This window comes from Rissa tridactyla, chromosome 16 (assembly GCF_028500815.1).
Source record: "Rissa tridactyla isolate bRisTri1 chromosome 16, bRisTri1.patW.cur.20221130, whole genome shotgun sequence".
NCBI lineage: Eukaryota > Metazoa > Chordata > Aves > Charadriiformes > Laridae > Rissa > Rissa tridactyla.
In genome coordinates, this window is record NC_071481.1 from 1,650,697 (window position 1) to 1,672,561 (window position 21,865).

Below are 21,865 nucleotides of genomic sequence, written 5' to 3' on the forward strand. Positions count from 1 at the left end.
TTAAAGAGTGCGAACACAGTTGGAATGTTTTAAACTAACAGTACAAGTTGCATTTTAAGAAAATAATTAACTCCCAGGGGAGGTGCGGTTCTTGGAGTAATGACAGATTCAAGGCTGGCTTTCCCTATATGGAGTTTCCAAATAATAAAATATCTTCGGTTCCCTACTGGTGTCAGATGAGAACCTGTTAGTGTGCTAGTTCTAGTGGACTGTCATGGGTTTGGGGGGTTTTTTGGTTGGGGTTTGTTTTTTTTTTTTTTCAGCGGGCCATTAGTGTTTTAAAGACACAGTACACAGTAGGTAACCTTGCATGCAAAGCTTTAGCACAAAACATTGTAAATGCATTGAGTTTATGTGCTTACAACCTTTCCCCATCCCTCCTTCTTGCTGGAAAAAAGAAGAAAAAAAAAACAACAACCCACGCTTTTCTCTTGGAAAACCTCCTGGTTCTAAATGCTCCTGTTCTTGCTGGAGACTTCTCGTAGCCCAGACAAGCCACAAAGGAGACGGGCGTATGGCACCCAGCTCCGTCTAACACGCAATCTCTCCCACGTCCAGCACATGGTAACCGGGTCCAAGGACGGATGCAAACCCTGCAGCTAAGGAGGCTGCTACAGCCAGGGCCTGGACAGACAGCCTTTCGTGGTCAGCATTAGGAGTCTGGTCAGAAGAAGAGAGTTACTTGACCAGTCACTAGACGTCTTTAGGTCCAAACCCCAAGGCTTTTGCACTGGCAACTTACAAAATCCCCAAACCTTTAGCCTTTAAGGTGAAATACAAGCATTGCTCTGTGAATTCCTAATAATATCCTTTACTGAAACCTAATAATGTGCTTTAGTCCTTTGACCATGCAAACCCTGGCATTTCGATGGGATAAACTTTCACTTGAGCTTCGGGGGTTTGATGAAGGGAACGGACCAGCCAGTTCATGGAAACCCAACATGTTGTAGGGCTGTAACACACCCAGCAGGTATGGGGAAAAGAAGAATGGTTTTGATTTTTGCTGTATTTTCAATTAATAGTTGTGTTACAGGTATCTTTCAAGCAGCTTGTCTAAAGAAGGGTGAAGGACATGAATCTGAATGATGTAATCTGTGATACAAAGCACATTTAGGCAAGATAGTCTCAGAAAAAAGGGGCAAAATGGAAAGGCAGGCAGCACTGCTGTTCTTTGTCCTGCAGGACGTCCAGTACTGTGTATTAAAACTTTTTTTTTTTAAAAGGTGGAGCAGTGGTAAAAAAAAATAAGACCATAATTGAGTCTCCACTGCTAGCACAAACAGCTTTACCCAGGAATTAGGGTCACACACGTTGGCAGGTTAAACCGGATCACTGGAGTTTCCCCTCCATCTTCAGCCACGTGCTTGAACATCCCATCACAGGCCAACTCTTCACCCTCCTCCCCAGTCACCTCCATTCCCTTCCCTCCAGCACCCTCCTGCAGCCTATGCAGTGCAAGGGCTCAGCAGCGCTAATTAGACCCAACCCAAGCGTGTCTCTGATTCGTCAGAAATGCTACATAATTAACCCATAGTATCCCAGGCTGCTGCGTAGCTTGTCTTGGCAGCACCCCCTCTTTGTACCATCTCTGTGGCTTTTCTTCCCCCCTCTTTTTAATTCATGCCTAATTAAGTCCACATAAACCAGCATTTACAAAGTAAAATTAATTTAATGGTTTTTTTAATTATTATTATTATTTCATACCCTCAAAAAAAGGATGTGATCTGAGATTTCTGGTAAAACTTAAAGTTGTTTCTTATTTTATCTACGACATCTCCCATTCATTTTTGAAATATTGTCATGCAGGTACAACACTAAGTGAAATATGGTGGCCTATCAGATTACTGAAGGATAGCACAAAGGCTTAGCTGAAGATGACAGTGACTTTATAACACACAGAATGGTTGAAAGATAACAAGATTCACTACTCGCGGAGATTCACAGATCGTAAAACAATACACGTATTACAAAGCTACGTTTAGGAATGCACAATAGCATACACAACAGTCTTCTCTTTGCAAAGTGTGAGTAAGATATATATATACACACACATACTTAGTGTATCCTATGCTCTACTGGAATATATTAAACATTTTTCTATGATGTATACAAGTTATATCTCATGTCATGTATACTCATGGCATTTATTTTCCCCAGTGAAAAAAATGAGATAGTCATATTCTGTGATTTAAGTGTGCACGTCAGTTTCCTAAAATTTCGTTACGAAGTTCATGAAATACAACAGCAGTCGTATGTCTAACTCAAGACTTAGGTTGAAAGAGCCACCTGGATTGACAAGCATCAGCTCCATTCAAGTTAGGCACAGCTAGCCTATGGAAGTTTAAGACTCCAGCAACACACAGACGCATGCCTGTTCTGAAATACACTCTTCAGCCTCTCAGGGATAGCGCTTTCCACAAATTTAATTACTTGCAAAACCTTTGGTCATTAACACCCAACCTAAATTCTATCGCAGGTCACAGGCTATTAAAAAAAGAAAGCGTCCATGCTCCCTAAACAATGATTTGTTTAACTGTAGCTTTGATTAAATCTGAAGCCACAACAACATGGGAATCCTATGGCTAATGTACTCAGCCTATTACTCTCCCAAGTTCTCGTATGACGCTTCACGATACTGTTAGCCGTCCCTCAGGCCACTGAATTTCTGTGTGTATGTATGGGCCAAAACATCTAGTCACCACAATGAAACGTATCCCTCCGATTTGCCAGGACACCACCCAAGCTCGGCTCAAAGACAGTGCGGATTACTTTTGGAGAAGTTCTCGTGTTGCTCTCCTGTATTGGGTAGGACTTCAGCCAGAGAGAACTAACTCCTATTGACGACCAAGCCATTGAAAAACGGACAACATGAGCCACGTGGCCATTACTAATTATCAACATTGCAGACCTTAAAAGGCACCCATGCTCTCCACAAGTCTGTCGGAAAGTTTATGCGTCAACCTGTTGGGAGGCTCCCTGTTGGCAGAGCTACCGGTGTACCGCACAAACTCCATGGGTGGAGATAGACCTTCGTTACCTTCCTTTTACCTTGGTCTGGAATGGGCTCCATTAGGGACACAGTGCAGTCGCTGCTCCTATGTTTTCCACAGTTTCTTTGATAGCCTGGCTGAAGGCAATGCGAGACCCAGGTCTGGCTCTCCTGAAATGAAGCTGGCTGGAGAATGACACAGAACTAAATCTGAACGCGTGTACTCACAAAGGGAGAGCCCTCTCGGGCTGCCTGCAGTAGGGATATTTTATTGCTTTCATAATATTTTCCGGGTTTTGAAACACAAACCACATGTTTAATATTTTTTCAAAATTTACACGTTGCCCTTGCTGGATAGTGTTCATTCTAGCACCCGCAGCCCCAGACCTTTCTCAAAAACAGAGAGAGAGGAGAAAGAAACGCACCAAAATCTGCTGTCGGAGCTCCCGGGCAGCCATGCTGCTGAACTCCAAAATCACTGGGTGCAATCCTCGCCTACTTGGATTTTACAGGGCAATAAAAAGTTAATTTGGATTATCTTGTCATCAGGGAAATCATTAACATCCAGACAAAGGATAGAAGCTTGACAGCTTGTTGACTGTGGAAGGGGAGAAAGTAATCGGTTAGAAATGCTCTAAGCCAAGTTCACCTGGGGTGCAAAACCCTCAAAGTCAGTTCAGATCCACCACGGATTCCTTCAGCCATGTGCAGAATAGACCACGAACCTCCAGGAGCAAGGACTGCCTGCCTGCGGCTCAGCTGGACAGTTTCTGGTGCAGAGTGCCCTAGCACTGGCCACCAGACCACAAAAGTCTCTCTCTTGTATTCAAACGATGGGATTTAGAGTCAGTAAGTGATTATTCATTTCTGGTGGGGTAGCAAGAATTGTTCTCGTCCTACAGAAATCCTATTACATGCTTATTGTATGTGGGCATTGTGACTGACCTGCAGGTGGATCACTAGTATTTGACTCCAGCCCATCTCTAGCTTCTTAAAGCTCATAACAAGTTAGTTCGTTTGCTTTTCTTCTCAGCTTTCCTCGATCTCTGCGGCCAGTTACTCCAAATCTTTTAAACCACAGTTACTACACCTCCTTCAGGCCTTTCATTTCACTGGTGCATCCTGCTTCATCACAACGTTTCCCTGCACATCATCTGATCACTTGTGTCTGGGAGACAGAAGGAAAGGTTTTTAAGGGTTTGCTTCTTCTGCATGCATGTCCAGGGTGAATAGTAAGGTCTCACCTGCTTTACTCTAGTTACACAGCTGTTAATTATTCTGTGATGTAACGGTTTTAAGTTTCTGATCGGATTAGCCTAGGTGAGAGAGGTTGATACTCTTCAGATTCATCGCTAGCTCCTGCATTTGAGCATTGGTTACTTTGGGGAAAGGGACCTCGTTCTGTCTGGCAGCTTTGTCCCGAGGGCAGACATCTCTTGCTTTCCCCCGTGAAGACATCCGAGCTGCTGGAACGCAGACTGGAGAACTGACAGAACAGTTGCGTTGGCTAGGAGTCGGGCTGGCGAATTCCTGGCTGCCATGACCACACAGAGCTGCGCTTGGCAGGCAGCTCGCCCCATAAAAATCTTTAAAAGGGACATTCTCACAAAAGGTGAAATAACCATGAAGGAGGGTTATTTTCGGTTAATACAGCGTTTCAGAGAAACACTGTAAGCGCTAAGCTTCCGGCCACCTAAGCAACCTGGGGAGGGCTGAACTGGCTCAGCGTACGTGAAGATGCTCAGCAGATTATTCACCACCGTCTCCCACAGACGGAGCTCGCTGCCTTCTTTAAAGGACGTCTGGCAGATGTTTGAGAAGTTCAGATCACATCCATGCTCCTATCCCACACACTCAAACTATTGATCACTTTGAAATAAAGTAGAGGCTAAAGGTAAATGTGAAAAACATGCATCAGCACAGAAAGTTTTCTGTCCTGCTTTTGGGAGCTGCAGATAAGCTGGAATCTACAACTGCTGTGCACGATGGTGTAATACAAAGCATCAGTTTAATCACAGTGAGAATATTCACTGAAATACAATCACTCGTCTTTTGCAAAGAATTAATTTTCAACTAAAGATTTGGAAGTTGATGAAAAATATGTATTCTACTTATTTACAGATTTAAGCGTTGTTTGGTTGTTGGGGTTTTTTTTGCAGCAGATAGAATCTGGAAGTTATTAGACAAATCCTCTGTTTTCTACACCTCAGAGGAGAGACTTCTCTGAAATTGAATCTTCCTCTACGTCACTACCAGCAACTCTTCGTAACTGAGGAGTCGAGGCCAGCCTCCCAACTCTTGAGTATTGCTCCAGAAGGTAACGGGAAGATCCCCACATTTTTAAAGCTATTAATTTAAAAATAAACACAAGGATGTTCAAAAGCAGCCAGGAGCCTAGCTCTCCTTGGAACCCCTTGTATCACCCCTTCTGGAAAACCGTGTTTACTGGATATCATGGGTGTTGTAAAAACAAAGAAATTATCCCATGCCTTGGGGGCCATCACAGCCGATCGCGCTCATATTCACATCCAATTTGCTGCCAAGCAATTTACACATCAGTGGGATCTACACATGGAAGAACCTCCGTTTGTAAATCATGTCCTATAAGTGATGGCCAATTCCCTCATGTGAAATCAATGGGAATTAGACACCCAAGTGCTTTTGAAAATCCTGTTAAGTAGCTGTTGCATCTGTAGGTTCCCTTTAAAATCTGTCACTCTCCACTTGAGTCTAACGGCTGTTGAATCAAGCCCTTGATGCTTTCTGACTTTTCCCTCACTACTGCTGTCCTGTGAGTACCCAGGCGTATTGGGATCCATGCTTCTCAGTCCAAAGGAAAGAGAGATCCCCACCGTAACGGTTGTGGTTCTTCTATGCAGAGACGCGGTGAGAACGCTCCTGGAACTTTTGCAAGCAGAGCAAGAAGGGCAGTCAGCCACCTGCCCCTCCCTGCCACGTTTTTGCTGGTGCCAAATACCTTAATAAAGAATGCCATATTTTTATTATAGAAAATGCCGATATTGGACATTTAATGAGCACACAAAATATCGGGGAGTTATGTTTGTCATTACACACTTTAACAAGCGTATTCTCCATGAAGGAGCTGTGTCCCCCAGGCAGGATACAGTCCACGCTGCGCTGTGTGTTGCTTTGATTAGGACTCATTTTAATGGAATAACAGGTTAAAAATGCACATAAAACTCACATAAAGGGCTTACATTTGTGCGTCAGGGCTACTCTAACACGCGGTGTTTGCAGCCGCTTCTCTTCACTCTTCTCTCCTTCCAAGAAAGGGAGTAGTGAGTAGTTTGTTCCAACTCCTGTCGTGTTGCAGCATCGCCCAGTATACCCCAATTGTTGTCAAAGGCACACTTAGACCTCTGCAATGCGAGAGCTTTCCCCAACAGATGAACAGCATCATCTAGGGGCCAGAGATCAGCACCAGGAATCACACTTGCAGAGCTTGGGAAGCTCCTGGAATCCTGTAAAATGAGTTGCTCGTGAGCTCCACGGTCCGTTATGCGAGTGGCCCACTGCTTTATTCTTATTTGAAGCAACGCACTGTGCAATGTCTTATAGCAGGAAAACAAACCGCAATCGAGCTGTTTTGGTATTACGAGACATCTTTACTTTGGTGATTTTCCCGCAGGGTGCAGTTACCCCAGACCACAGAAAGCAACCCAGAGTGCCTTTGCCCTCTGAGCAGGAGGGACGCACAACAGCCTTGTTCAGAGCTTGCACAGTCACGATAGCATTGTGACAGATCTTGATTAAAAAGCCTCCAGAGATCTGGCTGATGTGACTGTAAGACATCCAAACAGGGGCCGCCTTACCCCATGGCTGCTGAGCCCATGCACCACTAGCCCTTGCCCCTCATGGTTTTCATCTAAACCACCGCCAAGGCACAGTCTGGGAGAAGAGGCATTCACAGCTGTAAATATAACCCCTCCCGCATGCACACACACTGAAATCGGCAGAAAAATTCACCTACTGATGTCAGATTTGGCTGAGTACAGGAGGCAGAGCGTGCCATGGCCCCCAGCCCGCTCGGCGGTGCGCCTACTGCTCGTCTGCCTCCTTAAATCGCCGTCTCCTGCCAGCGGTAGTTCGACCCTTAAATCGACAGGTTTCCGTAAGGATGTAAAGCATCTTTTTAACAATGATGATTCTAAACCACATTATGTCCAGAGGGAGGTGATATTCACTGGGTGAATGAAAATTGTAAAAACAAACAAATAAATAAACGATCCCATCCCCAGGGGACAATTACAGTCAATTGCTCTTGTACTCGCATCCAATTTGCTGCCAAGAAATTTAGACTATCAGGATTTACACATGGAAGAATCCCTGTGCGGCAAGAATGTCCTAAATGACGGCCAATTTTCTTGTATGAAACTATGATCTGTAAGTGAAATTCTCTGACTACGGCTGTGCAGCAGATACCAGCCAGAGACCAAGAGCTTACGCAAACTTCTGATTACAGACATCCCATTGTCACAGCTATGTAACGACATTAGCCATTTGTTTGCTGTCATCAATTTAAGATACCATATTAGTAAGTGCTTTTATCACAATAATAAAATGAAAAATGTGATTCCCTTGTAACAGCAGGGACAAAGGAGCTATTTGTGTTTTGTGGGGTAGATGAATGTTCACGCTTTTGGAGAACAAAAGCCTAAAAGGAACTTGGCGCTCATTACTTCGGATGCAGCTTTAGGTGGCAGGGGTAGAGATAGAGCATGTTTAACATTTAACAGACAAAGCAGATGCATATCCCACGCGGGATACAGGACTCAAACAAGCCCAGTTATTTGATGTGTCATGTAACTTGGCTTCCAAAAAATACATAAAGAGAGCTCCAAACCAAACAACTCTATTGCAATAGTTACTTTTAAGGACTTAAAAATAATCACATTCTGCAAGACGCTGTCAGCTAGAAGCAGAAAGGCAAGAAACCACGCAAAGAAGGGACCTGGGCTCATGCTTAAAGCCAAGCCTAAGTGTAAATGCGTTGCCAAACCGGGGGCTAAGGGAAGAGAAGCTACGCAAGAGCGATGGCTGCCATGCGCAAGTCGGTCAGTTCTTCACTACGGATTTCCAACTTGCTTTGGCTCGGCCACTGAGAGGCGGCGGTGGGCACTTCGGTCGCCCTGGGGTGGCAACGGACCGAAAGGACATACTGGCACAAAGGAAAATGAAGCAGAAGAGTGTTCAACACACATAAACCCACTCCAACAGAAAACAAATGAATGATGAAATACTGGAGGTCCCGACAGTCCACGTTCCCAAATGTGGAGTTTGGGGCAATCCCTGGCTGTTATTTTCACAATACCTTGCATTCATTACTTTATTTAAAAATGGTGTACTATGTCTGGAAAACAGGAAGTAAGCCATAAATCTCTAGTTTAAAAGCCATCTGAAGCCTGTGGACCAGATATGTTCTCAATCAGTAGTCAGGCAGTAAATAAACATTTATATACAGCAACTGCTCTCAACCAGCCTGACCTCCGGCTATTACAGGGCACATAAAGAGGAAATTTGTTTAGTCCCGTAAAAGCCCAGGCAATATATCAATAGATTATTAAAAATGGAAACAATGTAGGCTAATGGATTATATTGATTTTAATAAACATAAGTATATGGGATTCAAAGATAAGAGTCAGATATGACATCCTTCCAAGCTCACCTTTAGCGATATCTCCTAAAATTAGCAAAACTAGATCTGTCAAGAATATCAGCGACTGCTATTTTTTGCTTTGCAACTTGACGTATTTTGGGCTGAAGGACTTAAATTGGAGGGTTTGCATTTTTATTTCTGCCTGTGAACCATGAATGCAGTCAAAAAATAAAACTTGTACATCTTTTAGTGTCGTTGCTGCACAGAAAAAATTCTCAAGCAATTGCAGGCTATCCTCAGGCATGCTGATGACAGTACACAGATGCTCTGGGTTGTGGGGTGTTTTGTTTATTTTTAGGAGGATTGCTCGCTCTTGCTGCAGCTACTATTGGTGGCAGATACTGAAGCCTGAATCTCTGGCGTTCTGGAAGCCGGGCAGGATGCTCAGGCTGTCCCAGTGCAGCCCAACAACCTCCAAGTCTCAAACCGGCTAAGTACCTCTGTGCCCGCAGCGGTTCTGACAGCGCCAAAACCCAGCAAACCTGCAAGTCAGCCTAATTCTTATAACAAGTCTCTGCCTTTGAAATAGCTGGCATGTGCCCTGGATATCAAAGGATATTTGTCCACTGCTAGACTGTAACTCTGCTGAGCAGTGGGCTTCCTTTGAAGAGATGCCTTCACTTTGCCCACCGTGGCGGCGCCCCTTCGCGTTGTTTTGAAAAAATGAATTTTATTTTTAACTTTAGGAGAAAGTTTGTGGAAGAATTACGTTTGTGGGTCAGGCATTCTCAGGGAGGAGGGAACAGAGAGGCTTACCAAAAAAAAAATAGGCAGAGGCAGCCCTGCAGACCAAATTGCATTAGCAACGGTGACATAACTGGTTCTGGGATGAAGGGAGCTATGAAGTCTATTAACATCCCCTAAGCGTCAGGGTAGGGAAACAGTGTGTTCTGTATGATAATTGGGTCAATGTGATTACAAGTTTAATCTACCTCAGCAATTATAGCCAGACTAAACCAAAGCAACCCTTGGTGCTAAAGAACAGAACCACAGACAAAAATCTAAGCTGCTTTTCCATTTGCAGGAAAGGTTTTCCATCAGCAGCAAGGCAGAAGTGCGTACACCCCAAGTATTTAACGGTTCAGAAGACCTAAATTCACACTTCCCTTAAAGATCATACAAAGCCAGCTCAAGTCCCTAATTATGAACATCCTTAAAACTTGCGGTAACTCAGCTCTAACCTTTGCGGAAGGTTAGGACATCTACCTAATTTATAGTTAGAACATGTGTCACGCATTTTACTGTACCAATCAAATGCTACTTGAAAGCAAATAAATGCGGGGCTAACCTCAAATGCTTTAGAGTTTGGATGTATACCCAGAAGTTGAACACTTAGGAGACAGCCATCTGAGCTGCCCGATGTTGTTGACATCACAAAGAAGGGTTGTAAGAAATGATTTATCTTGCTGCCTACAAGTAAAAAATGGAAAATAAAAGAGCAAGCCAAAATCAGTTCCTTTCATCAAATTGCTAGAGATAAGAAAGTTGTCCAAAGGACAGCCATGAGCCGCTCTGCTCCTCTGTGCGTTACTTACTTTCCATTTCTTTCCTTGCAAAAGGAGGGATTAAAAGCAGGTGAGCATCCATTTACTTTAAATGTCTGGGTTCTCCCCACAAACAAAATTCAGTGCAATACTTGTTGGTTTGTTTGCTTTTTTTTCTGAATACAAACCAAAGGCTGAAGTCTTTATTTAGTCAATTGTTTTCTAAAGAAGAATACAAGACTAAACTTAGAGTAAATTTCTACCGCTGTTCATTAGCTCCCAACGGTAGAAATAACACCCTTGCAAAATGCTGAATACCTCACAAATTACAGTAATCTGCAATTATAAACTACAGTGTTAATGAGGTTTGATTGCCTGTTATTTGTGATGCCACCTATAAATGCCACTTACATTTTACAGCATATTGAAGTTAACAATCTGTTTTGAGAAGATCACTAATAGTCAAATGGACTTTTATGAACACCTTATGCGATTTCAATTTGTTCCCTAGAAACCAAACATGGCCACGGGGCATTTATCCCCACCGTAGAACCCCATCCATTTGATTCTTCCCGTCACTATGATTTCCCTTCTGATACTGATCTTTATGCAGGAGGGCCGGTTTTCTTAATTAAGGAGAGTAGCATCTGAATTTTTATGCTTGACCTTTAATCAACTGCATTTTGGTAAGTCTCTAAGAGGACTAATTGTGTCATTCATATACTTAAGGGATAACGTGCCTCGCAGAGCGGTACAGAAGGCAATAAACAGCTTTTACAAGAGATTAAACGCCCAAGCACAGCTAAAGCATTTAGATAACTGCAAAAGCCATTTATTGACACTGCTCTGATGCCAAAAACCACTTGTCTTATACAGTTCTACTCGTTAAAAAGCAGCAAAAACCCCTCACAACCATTGCTTTTCTTCCTTCCTAAGAGTTCTGTGTGCTTTTGCCCCAGAGATATTTCTTTGGAAAGTTAAAGTAACTTTTTAGGTGGTTTGCTTAAGAAAGAAAACAAAAGAAAAGCTCTAAGGATGACTTTCAGAGATGTGTTATTTTCAGAGACTGGATTCAATTTCCTTAGCAGGGGAAATCTTGGACTGATTGACTTGAATTCAACCTGGATTTCTGCTTCTTTTCTCAGCAGCACCAATACAATCAATCAGAACGGACCTGGAATGCACACACCAACGAGCGAAAGCAATATTTGGGGTGCTTGGGGAACCAGTGAACCAAACCGTACTACCAACTGTAGTATTAAAAAAAGAATAGTTGGCAAAATAAGAAGACAGGCTGCTGCAGAAAGGAGGAAACGAGGTACTAGAAAAATAAAAAGTCTAATTCAACTTATATATTCCATCATGCTTGACTCTCAGCAGTTGATGGCAATTAAAATCACATGGCTAAATGCAGCTCACTGCATCTAGCCGCGCGGGAGTCACAAATAACAGCCTGAACACTGCAAGCAGCGGCTTCACAGTTGTGAACCCCTCAAACGCTGTGCTTCCCCAGGCACCACTTAGCGCTGCTGAGGGTACGGAGAAGGTCAGTGAAGTCACTCAAACAGCTTGAACTTCTGTACCATCACACCAGCGTGGAGGTGGGTACCCAAGATTACTAGGGCCTACTTCCTTCAGGGCGTCATGAACTGAGTCTAAAACAAGGAAACTGAATTTTGCCCCCCTCTCAAGAGCGCTGAGCAAAAATTTATTTTTTTTTTTTTAATTTAATGCTTCTGAATTTCCAGTCAACAGCCTTTAAAACTGACAATTAAACATTCTTTAGACAGCCACAAGAGCTCAGTATAAAACGTTACCGGCGTCATCTCTTCAGGAATTATTTTCTAAATTGAAGGAACCTCTCCTAGCTGGAAGTAGGGGAGCTAAGGCAGAAAATGATGTTTGAAGTTCAGAGCGGAGAAAGAAAAATAAACGATTTGTGCCAGCGTGTTATTGTCTCTGTCTCACAACAGGTAATTCCCAGTAAACACTCAAACAGCAAGTCCAAACCAAACACCCCTTGTGGGCACATTCAGCACTGAGATAATTGCCGGAGATGTCCAGAGCAGACTGTTCTGAGAAACCTGAGACCACTCAGGGACCAGGTTGGGTGGGTTTTACCCCCAGCTCAGGCTGCCCCGAGCTCTCCGCTCTCCATCACCCTCCTGCAAGAGCAGGAGCAGCACACGCCTGAGTCACGCTCCACAACACCCCGTGTCCCTCCAGCTATCGACGTACACAGAGGGGGAAAAAAACATCGTATTGCTGATTTCTATAGAAGAAAATGCCTCCTACAGCTCAGGGACAGTCACTGTTTTGTGATAACAGACATTCAGTTTAGCATCTGCTGGTGGCCCACGCAGGAGGTCATTTACAGACAGTTCAAAAGACTAAGCAAGGGATACAATTTATAGAATCACAGACTGGTTTGGGTGGGAAGGGACCTCAAAGCCCACCCAGTGGCACCCCCTGCCCTGGGCAGGGACACCTCCCACCAGCCCAGGTTGCTCCAAGCCCCGTCCAACCTGGCCTTGAACCCCTCCAGGGATGGGGCAGCCACAGCTGCTCTGGGCAACCTGGGCCAGGGGCTCACCACCCTCACAGCCAAGAATTTCTTCCCGATATCCCTTCTCAATCTCCCCTCTTCCAGTGTAAAGCCATCACCTCTCCTCCTTCAGTTTAGGTCCTCCCATTAGTAAAACACCTTGCCAGAGACAGGGGTACAAGAGCAAAAGCATCTCTTGCCACCGCCAGCCACCGAGGAGGAGGAGTGCGTGCACACCTGCTGACGAGGAGCCCCATGGGTGGACACAAGCTCATTCTGCCGCTGCTTCCAGCCGGGGGATGCGAACCCATCCAAGAGCCTCACGCTCAAGTCAGCTTGTTCCTGAGCTAACACACCTCACCTCCAGCCCAGGAGGGCAGCACACAGACCACGGTTATCCCCGAGATGTGCCAGGGCAAGGACGTGCCCCAAGACGCCGGGGACTTTTAACCCTGCACAACTCTACAGCATGTTCCGCATCTTACAGAGCCCTGTCTGCACCTGGGCGGACAGAGGAAGGAGCACGTTTGCTTCGTGATGCAATTTCTCTTTTCTTAATTCAGTACTTCCCAGGGGAATGAGTTACTCTCATACTCTCGTAAGGCCGAAGGCAGAGGTTGTGTCTTTTCCCTGGTCCTGCAGAGCCCAGACCTTTCTGTGCTTTCTGTGCCCTTCTTCCCCTGCGGCATCCTCAGACCCACCACCTATACGTGGTGCCTCCGCTCCTATACGTGGCAGAGGAAATATCTGAGAGTTGCTCAAGTACATGGATTTCTTAATTTTCCTCCCACAAAACACATCCGCATTTACCTTTCAGACCTCTAGGAAATCTTTGTATCTTTAACAGTTTGCTGCTAGCGTGCCACAGCCAGGAGAAGAGAATTAATGCATCCCCTGCACTAGTTAAGTACATAAACTGTCACAAAATATTAACACAGATATGAAGCTATTAGAATAAACCCCGCTCCATAAACAGACTTTAAATATGGGCAACCAAGATAACAGTAAAATAAAAGGGCACATTAAAGTTATATCCCTTTAAAAAATTAAACAAATCAGTTTTATAGCGATAGGCACTTCAGAAAGCTTATGTTTGAAAGTCTAAGGGCAAGTCAATAAGGCATAGCTAATTGGAGAACAAATTGACATTCATAAGCCGGCATTTAGCACGACCATGGTAAACAAGGTAATAGACAGTTAATGCAGTGGACAAGGGTGGCGAACAGAAGCAATCCAGGTTGAATAATGGAAAAGGACCAATTGAGCAAATTCAAAGTGCAAACATTCTGATTTCAGCCCGCTTAGCAGGATCACTGACAAGCTCACAGCTATAATAGACTTATTTGGGTTGTTGGCTTTAAAGAATGAGTGTGTCAACCACAGAAAAAAGAAAGAGAAGAAATCTACATAATGGCAAACGAATCCGGGTTACTAAGTGCACATAGTGATAAGGTTCAGGTGGGTAAATACTAATGGCTGCTTAGCACTGACGGATGTCTGAAATAACAGCAAGCAATCGGCGCCCGATTGGCCAGGGCATTACTTAATGGTGCATTATCTTAATATAAAAATTACAAGGAGTCAAAACCCGAAGGCGTCACTGGAGTTAAGCGCTTCCTTCCAGAGGCCTCCTGCTCTTCAGAGGTGTGCTGCTTTCTGTGGCGTGGGGACAGAGTAGGTCTGGGAGGATTGGAGACCTCCTCGTCCAGTCACAGACAGTAACACTGAAAAGGCTCGTTAGGGTTGTATAGTTTAATATTTTGCCAAATGCATGCCCTGAACTCTCCTAGTGCTTCCTGAATCCCTCATTCCTTCTGGACGACTCAATGCATAAGTCAGCACCGCATCCACGCTGCCAGAAAGATTTTTCCCAGACCGTGGACTCACCACAGGCCTCAAGCTACTGTAACACTGCTCTTACACAGACTGAAATGGCACAACCTGATTGTGACAAATTCTTTAGGGCCTTTCCCTTAAAACCGATTGGAAGATTTGAGAATGATGAATGGAACAAGCAGAGAAGCGATGTTTTCTTGCCTTTCACCCGACCAGTGGCACAGCTTTAGTTAAGTCCAGGAAGGAGGAAGCAAGGAGGGCAGGAGATACAAGATAGGGAGAGCCAAGGCTGGACCTACAGCGATGAGTTTAATTATCCCACTCCAGGCCTTCAAATATGCAGACCATGTTCATTCTAAGCAGTTATGAGTAAAAAAAATTTTTGGTAATCAAAGTTCTGAATTTCTCAGCAAGAAGCTTCTCTACCCCATCTCACCACAACCTGCTGAGAAAGTCAAGGTCTGATTTCAGAAGTGTAAGTAAATTTTTTTTTTGTTAAAATTTCAGTCAAGTTTGATGTTCAAGAACACTTGGCCAGCTTTTGGATTTTGTGCTTTCTTTCCCAGTACAGCCATACAAGGGACTCTTTACATATCTATTTATAGCTGCTTTTGTGGGCCTTACATTCTAACTGCATGCCTATTAAACATCTTTCTTTCCAGCATTATTCAGGTAATAGCAAGGAATTCCCCCCCACAAGAGGTGCTAGGATGTGTCCGAGGTTTTCACACAGCCCAGCCCAGCTGGAAGAACCACGGACCAGCCCCCGGCCCCGTGCAGGATGTGCACGATTTTTATCGTCTAGCATCTAATATCGGGTTACTCCTTAACCAGACTTCCTTATCCTATGCCCTTAAGTTAAGCAACCACCACTGCAACAGTTAATACTAACAATTTACATGGCGTCTCAGGCATTTTGTCTAAAATTAATGAAGCCCAGCCATTACCAATTAACATCATGCTCTTTACTCCACTCCTCTGAAATCGATTACTGTTACCCCAGCGCTTAAAGGCTTCCATCCGCCTGCGAACGAGTCCCTTCGCCATCCTAGAGTTCGGATCAAAAAGACGGCTGACGCTTGCTGTACAGCTTCAGACTCCTGCCTGGGTTCCGTGGGTGCTTGTGGAGCGAAGCCCCACTTTGCAGAGGGCTGGTAACGATCCCCACACGCCACCTGACAAGGCCACGGTCTCTGCTTCAGTTCCCTTCGATCTATCACCTCCTCTCAACGCCCTTGGCCAAGAGACTCCTGGAGCACTCAAGGAGTGATTTCTTTTGTCAGAGGCTCTGGTTTTGTTTCATTCATTGATTAATCCAGAGCTGCCAATTTAGGGCTGCACATGATTTTCTGCAGACAGTTGTCTGCTGGTACCTTGTCCCACAGAGACATCTTTTGGAGCCTTTCTCGATTAACACATTTCCTCTCAACTCTGATTTCTAGACCTAGAAGTCAAGGCAACCGTAACACAGATGACAAGCAACAATGCCGCTGAATTTAAACTATTTTTAGTATCATTCTCTGTTGCAGATTTAAAGCCCATTTTTGAATCCCATTACTCTGATTTCAATTACTTTAGCATCTTCTGTACAGTTTTCCAAGTTTCCACCAGAATTTGGGGGTTTTTGGCTGTAGTAGTAGTTGTTGTTGGTTGGTGGGTTTTTTTGTTTTTTTTTAAATCTGACAAACTTTGTTGCCCTCCCTGATACAGATTGTATAAAAGTCTTCCCCAATGCCTTTGCGCTTCAGAAACCTGGATCCCATCCAATCCCCATTTAGCCCTTGAAGACTCTTAAATATACCAACAAGACACTTTTTGTCATCAAAGAAATATTTTTGTGTTCAGACAGTCCTCAAAATAGATCTGGGAAGATTTTTTAGATATGTCTATATTAGGGGTGACTAAACCAGAATGGATATAATAAGCAGCAGCTTTTTGCAACTGAATGGGCAGCTTTTTCCCCCCTGCCCGAGCAATTCATAGCTGGATTTGGGATAGTGGGATATGTGATGGGCAGTCTGGAAGCTGCATCACTAACAAAAAGCAAGGCTTTTGCAGTGCTGGAGGCTGTTGGATGCGTTTCCTCTCTGTGTATCCATGAAAGAGCACACGTGAGGAGGGATCTCCCGTACGGCATGCTTTCCAGACTCCACTGTATGTTAATGATAACCTCATTTATTTTTGCCGGTATACGGCGTGCTCGTAAGGCTAATATTGATAGTTGTCCGAGTCTCTTAAAGCCTGCAAATTAACTAACTACACACAACTAAATGGCGGAAACCCAGTTGTGAAGGATGCTTTCTCTAAAGCATTGACTCAGGTAATTGATGACAATGGTTTCCTCTTTAACTGGTTGCTGCTACATATTAGTGGGAGGCAGCATGAATTGCATATCCTCTATTGCTAAGTGACAGCTAAGATTAAGCAGATGCTCACTAGGGTATTATCCCTTATGCAAACAAACAATAATTTCCTTCATAAGCGACCTGACTCATAAGAATTACGTATGTGTGGGCTGTGCCACCTATTCTGAATTTCTTCCCCACTGGACAGGACACCCAGGGACTCTCACTTCTCTACAACTCAAGAAGGACCTTGCTGAAGTTAATGAGATTGTACCTGGCTGGAGGTGATAACAGGAACAACTTCTGTTGTCCTGGCACAGGAAAAGCTGGAGACCTGCATCTAGAATGTCTTACTGAAAAGTCACAAACTCCTGAAAGGATAGTGCTGACCATGTGGCTTTTGCGTACTGAACATGCAATTCTTTGTCCACGAAGAGGAGACAAACGGGCCTAGATTAATGACATAGCAAAGGACTTGAGAGGAAGTCATGACAAGCACAGACCTGCATCTCCAAAGACCATGCTCCTACTCTGTTCCCACACCGCAGCCTTCTTGAGCATCCTTTGGCAGATTTCTCAGTCCGTCACATGCATTTAAGCATCTGACTGTCTACAAGAATACCATAATTTGCAGCAGGTTTCTCACCCATTTGCTTTCACCACTATGGTTCCTACTGAGCTAAATACTTGAGGATTCAGATCTCAGTTGTAGTTGGTGAAGTGGAGCTAACAGCCCTCCTCTATTCAACAGCTTGTGAGAGGAGTCAGCACCTGCAGGGCCTTCACATGCTGATGCACCACTGAAATTGCATTGCAGTAAATGTTAGCTAGAAAGATGAATGGTCCCAATATGGTAGTGGGACTTTTGAGAACGTTAGCACATTACTGTCTCGGAAGGCACCCAAGAACTACACATAAATAAGTTTGGAGAGTGACCAGCGCCGGCCACATGGGAGGCCTCCAGATCAAGTCCCAAGTCATTGCATAGCACTAGCTGAGAAAGGGCAACCATGTTTTCCTCCCTAAGAGGCAGCAAGCTCTCTGCAGGAACCTTGCTTCCATTGCCACTGCAGAGATGCTCCAGATGAGCCCCAGGCTGAGGGTCCTGTCCTTTGCCCATGTTTGCTGTGCAGCATTTCCATATGAAATTCTGGCTTGGTTTCATAGAATGGTTTGGGTTGGGAGGGACCTTAAAGCTAATCTAGTTCCACCCCCCTGCCCTGGGCAGGGACACCTCCCACCAGCCCAGGTTGCTCCAAGCCCCATCCAACCTGGCCTTGAACCCCTCCAGGGACGGGGCAGCCACAGCTGCTCTGGGCAACCTGGGCCAGGGGCTCACCACCCTCACAGCCAAGAATTTCTTCCCCAGATCTCATCTCAATCACCCCTCTTTCAGTGTAAAACCGTTCCGCCTCATCCCATGGCTCCCCTCCCTGCTCCAGAGTCCCTCCCCATCTGGTCACACCGCCTGTCCCCGTGCCAACAGGCCGGCAGCCCCCAGCAGCACCGGCTGCGACAAAGGGCCTTTCCCCCAAATAATTTCCCATTTAGAAAACCTCCAGCCGGGCTGCTGTCCCAGCGCAGACATGCTGCCCATGCTTTAGGCATTAACAAGTTTATAAAGACAGTTGCAGCACAACAGACATCGCACTTAATGAGAGGCTGTTTGCTTAGGGGGCAAGAAGCAGAAAGGCAACTGTTAGTAAAGAAGTAAGTGTACTGGGATATAAAAGATCTTGAAGTTTATTTTACCCAGAGTTAAAGTAAGGACTGCATAGGGGTAGTTCATTGTTCTGCTTTCATAAAGTCATTTAAGTAGCAAATGGCCCCTGAAACTGATACTATGATTTGAGTCATGTTGGAAGACATATTGAATTAATGATGCAGGTGTGGGTTGTTGTTCCAAAAAACTTTTTTATAGCAACAGTGGGAGAGGAGGAGGGGGGGGAGTTAAATGAAAAGATTTGGTCTATGTTATGTTTTTCTAATATTTGAATTTTAGCTAAGATTACTCTTTCTCCTCTCTTTAATATATTGTTTTAAATAAAAAATGCTAATAAATCTTGAGAGAAATATGTCATAGTGGAGTTTAAAAACTGTAGTGCAATATATAACAGTTCATAAAATATTCTATTCAAATAGCCAAAATTGTAGTGCATTTGGACCAGAAGTAGTTAACTGCAGGAACAGCATTTTATTAGCTACTAAAATTAAGAAAGAGTACTGCTGTTTCACAGCCAGATAATTAAGTACCGTTTTCTCTTTTTTAATACTATAAAATTAAACTTCCTGTTTAAATGGCCTGGTGGGGACTGTAGGCAAAGGGTCGTCTGATGAGCCCTCCGGGCAAATCCAGAAACACAACATAGCACTTATTCACACAAGACTTTAACAGGGTGGAAAACACTGATTGAAGGAAAAAAATGCTGCAGTAAGCGAAAAATTGCAGGTAATAAATCAGAGATCCATTTTTTCACATCATTTTGGCTAATCCATTAAATCTCAGAGCAAAGGAATCTATCAGAAACAGAAGCCGCTGCCTCCACTTCTACGTCTCCAAATGTTATTAAAACTGTATAAGCAGTGAAAGAACTCAATTAAAGCCAGTGCATTGATGAGATGTTCAAGTCGCGCCTGGCCCACCAACTTCTGCTGGGTCCTCTTTTGTTGGTGACGCCTTTGCTAAGTCTGTTCTTTAGAAGGGATTACACTCTAGCGCTTCATTGGGGGGAAATTTTCTCCGTGTTGTTTTACAACGCATTTGCCCCATTTCAGTCTCTCTCTCTTTCTCTCAACGCCTACCCAAAATTAATTGTTAGTAGCAGAATAATGCCTAGGTTAACAACCGATAGTAGGTGCCCTTCTTCCACCCATCGATCTTACGCTGCTATGAACCCGTGTGCTGTGAAAGAAAGTTATTCCTGTTTTGACTGAGAAGCACAAATACTGCAAAGAGAATTACCCCAGCTTTGCAAATAGGAACGTGAATTCTGACAGTCTGTAATTAAACAGCGAATTTACACCATTGTAGCAGGCTGTTAACCAAAAGATTGCTGTACAAAGCAGGTGAGAGTCCCACCATTAACCACCCAGCCTCTCTTTCTGTGTACCATAGGGATGGTTTTATGGGTTCCCACCTAACGCGCAACCTGCGGCTGCGGCAGTGGGTGTTACCGCCGGTGTGCGCCCGGCAGCGTCGCCGCGGGAGCAGCACCCGTCCGTACCCAGGGGACCTGGTCTCAGCAAACAGGGCTTCTGTCCCTCAGACCAGGCAGCTGCCCACCCCGCTCATCCAATGGAAAAGCCAACCTGCTGTCAGATTTTCTGTTCAGGTTGCACTTTCTATCAAAAGCTGGAGACGTTAAAGTCACCCGTGAAGGCTCACTAAGTAATAAAAGCTTGTCTTCAGTTTAACCAAACACTACAAGTGCAACTGCTGTTGGGCTGCTCAAATATTTTCTGTTTTGTCCAAAACCACATACTAATAAAACGCTTCCATACACCACAGCATTACCAAAAGAAATAATAATGTTATGGTTAAGGCACTTTACTAGGATTTGGGAGATCCAAGACCACTCTTTCCTTTGCAGATGATGTCCCTTGGACCCCATGCAAACCACTTAATGGGATTCCATCCCCCCGCCACATTAGCATCCAGATAACCGGGTGCCTGGTCTAAGCTACTCACTAAACTACTGAAATCACTCCCGAGCCTGTGGGAAGGTAGATGGGACAATTCACCTCATCCTAAAAAAAATTATTCAAGAGTTGGGGTTGATTGCCCTTCAGTTCGTGTCTACTTAAATACATATTAATTCTATTTCCTTGGCTCTGGAGCACACAGACCCGTGGAGCCACGACTCCAGGCGCTGACTGTGCTGCTCTGCAGGACCGTCCTCCACACACACCTTACGGCAGCTGTGTATGAACCACACACTCCCCACAAGAGAGACTTTGGCGCTACCTCAAAGGAGGGGACGATCAGGTCTACGCAGAAGAGGGAGTTCCAATTCCTAAAGAATTCTGGGATTTTCAAAATCATGGATTTTTAGATGAGAGCATAGCTCCAAAATACCAAAAGCTATTAAGTAATTTAAAGCCTGGATTGGCTGAAATATTTTATTACATCAAAACATTACTTCAGTTTCAAATTTCTAGCAGTATATGTTCATTCTCTACTACAGAAAATAAAAAAATAGAAGAAATCACTGAAAATCCATAGTGACACTTGATAATAGTACGAACATGGTATGTTTTATTCTGCTGCAGCGTTTTGCTTACATTTTGCTTCTGAAACAGAAATTCAGGAAAATTTGACTTAGCTTTATGCAGCATTTTGACGTAATGTGGTTTTTGGCAGCATTTCTGTCTAGCACCACAACATCACATTTTGCTTGCAAAAAAAATACATATATCTCAGAAGAATGTGGGATTTGCTTTGCTCAGCTTTCATCATTGATTGTGAACCACCAGTGCTTCCCTGGACGTTCAACATCGCAGGAATCTTGAGAGCCTAGAGGAGTGGGTTGGTTGTTTTCTGTTGTGTGGGGAGGGTTTTTTGTTCTTTTTCTTTTTTTTTTTTCCCCTCCCAAGAATACAGACAGAAAAGAACAAGAGATAGTTTTTGTGTCAATCTTTGCTATGTTTCCCCATGGCTTCCTGAAGTCTAGGCAAAACTCACCTGGCCAAGCATCACTTAATCCCCTCGTGAGATCCAATAGACAATTTTTATGTCATCCCGACATAAAAAAAAAAAAAGCCGATTCTGCTGCAAGCACAACTCTTCGCTCAGCAAAACAATGGCCTTCCAAACAGGCCGAACCCGTCCCATTGGCAAACAGCAGTTCCCACTGAAGGAATCAATTTCCAGATTCCCAAATAAATAAACAAAGCAAAGACAAAACAAATAATCATCCTTCCAGTGCTCCATCCCACACACCGAAAACGACAGTATTTCAGCAGTGGTGAGGACACTTCTCCTGCAGGGAA